General features: G+C 45.7%; 1 pseudogene; it reads right to left on the bottom strand.

The window, feature by feature from the left end:
* Window positions 1-4: 4 nt before the first annotated feature.
* On the bottom strand, window positions 5-1,958 carry LOC114635793 (annotated as a pseudogene).
* Between the last annotated feature and the right edge of the window lie 418 nt (window positions 1,959-2,376).

Here is a 2,376-nt window from a genome sequence, read left to right on the forward strand (position 1 = left end):
CTATCTCAGACATGGTGATTGATTTATCCTCAGAGAGGAGTTGGATGCTTGGTGGGGCTTCCCTGCAGGGCGCTGCTAAAGCTGAAGGGCTTCACCTCTGCGATGGGAGCAGAGTGCACCTCCACAGCCCCGCCTTTGGGAGCCAATATGGGAAGTGAGACAACCTCGACCACAGATGGCTTCACATTTACTTTGGGGTTAGTTTCTACCTCCCCTCTCTGGGATGACTCCACGTGGAGCCATTTTGCCAGGTGCCTAGTGATGCTAGATATAGGAGTGAGCTCCCGCTTCCCCACCACTCGGGTAGAGCAAGAAGCCTCATCTCCACGCTCAGATGACAAGGCTGGTTTCTCCTTTTGTGACGTTCCTCTCTCCTGCTGTCTCTCGGTGTGTTTCTCTTCGACAGTGTCACATCTGTTGGCTGGAAGTTTTGTGGGGGTCACTTATGGTCTCATCTGAAGTCTCAACAGCCTCCGTCTTGGACACACTGCTCTGGGAAGGAGCATCACCACTGTCTTCAAGTTCAAGTGTTTTCTCTTCTTTTGCACCTGCTCTCTTGGGGATATGGAGAAGCCGCTTCATCCTTGGGGCAGCCTCAGCTTGAGGTCGGGAGATGCCACTACTCTCACAGCTTTGCTGCATCCTCAGGGCCTTCTCCAGTTTAATCTCCTCTAGCATCTTAACACGCACTTCCTACATAGACCTGGCTCTTCCTGCAGGCTCTTCTAGTTGTCCTCTGCTAACAGCAACAGTTGGCAGATTCGCTGTCTTTTTCACTTCAGTATCTTCTCTCAGCTCGTGGTAACGTGTATCCTTTTTGGATTTCTGTCTTTCCATTTCCTGCTGCCGATGTTTCTTTTCAGCCAGGACCTCAGAGAAGGTTTTGATCTGCACTGAGGAAGAACTTCCTGTTCCTGATGGAGAATTATCAGCTCCTGAAGGTTTTTCTGTCTTCAGTTTAGTTTGCAGTTCTTCACGTTTCTGACTGGCTCTTTCTAGAAGAATCTCTTCTAAAGTCTTCATGTGAGTCTCACCGACTTTATGAACTCGCATTTTCTTTGGTGCTTTATCAATGTCAGTTTCTGGTCCTTCCACTCTTTTACCCAGCCTCTGTGCAAGGCTTCGCTTTAATGGGGGATCCCAGTCACCATCCCCTGAAAGCTTTCGTTTCCCCAGTCTCTCACTAAGACTCAGTCTAAGCAAGGGCTCTTCCTGTTTGTTTGAAAGAGTTACCATCCTCACCACTGTCTGAACCTTCTTCTCAGGGCCTGGATTGGACTGAGACTGATGTAAAACCCTGGAAACTCCCGAAGAGACACCTTGCTTCTTAAATTTTTCTTTCATTTTCTCTGATTTAATTTCCTCAAGAGTTTTTATTCCAAAATTCAAACATTCACCTTGCTTTAAACTGACTCCATGTTTTCGGGCAGAAGCCACTTGTGATCCATTATGGATGTGAGGAGTTGGTTGCAGACCAGGTGTTTTGTTTTCATCGCCCTCCTCAGAAAACTGACCATCATCTTCATCATCATCTGCAATATTGACTATAACAATCGGATGTGTGGAGATGGGAACATTTCCTGAACTCCCTACTTTCATTTCACTCCGAAGCTGAAGGGAGGAGTTAGAGTGAACAAACATCTTGTTCCGGTGAACTGTGAGCTGGCTAGCCTTTACTTCTTCTTGTGACTCAGGTACAGTGGGCAACACAGTTTTGCTTGGAAGTAGGAACAATCCATCAATGTAACGACTTCTGGTGTGATGAAAAGCACAATTTAGTTTTTGACATCCCATTGGCTGATTTTCCCAATAGCAAGGAATTTCACTTCATTTTTTGTCAATTTCCATGTGGCGAAATCTCCATACCCATCGAAAACAACAGCCTTCTTGCCATAGAGTGCAGACAGGTTCATTCCCTAGTGGAGCTTCACAGTGACGATCATGGAATAGAAAATTAACTCAATCAATGAAATTGTCTTCGACTTCTGAGTACTGCCAAGTCTTTCTCTTTTCTTAGCTGCAATCGTCCGCTGTCCTCACATCAGCCGAACAAGCAGAAACTCAAGACTTCTAGGGTCTGAAGACACTTTTTAAAGTGTTCAACCTCCTTAATCATGAGAGAAACACAAATTAAAACTACTTTGAGAATTGTCTTACCCAAGTCAGAATGGTCAAGATCAATAACACAAATGACAGCACGCATTGGGGAGCATATAGAGAAAGAAGAGTCATTGCTGGTGAGACTGCAGAATGGGATTGACACTCTGGAATTCAGGGTAAGGGTTCTCAAAAACCTGAATATTGATCTGCCCGAAGGTCTAGCTAGACCAAGCTTGGGCATCTACCCAAAAGACTCTACATCTTACTCCAGAGACA

This window comes from Grammomys surdaster, unplaced genomic scaffold, assembly GCF_004785775.1.
Source record: "Grammomys surdaster isolate TR1022 unplaced genomic scaffold, NIH_TR_1.0 117835, whole genome shotgun sequence".
NCBI classification, from domain to species: domain Eukaryota; kingdom Metazoa; phylum Chordata; class Mammalia; order Rodentia; family Muridae; genus Grammomys; species Grammomys surdaster.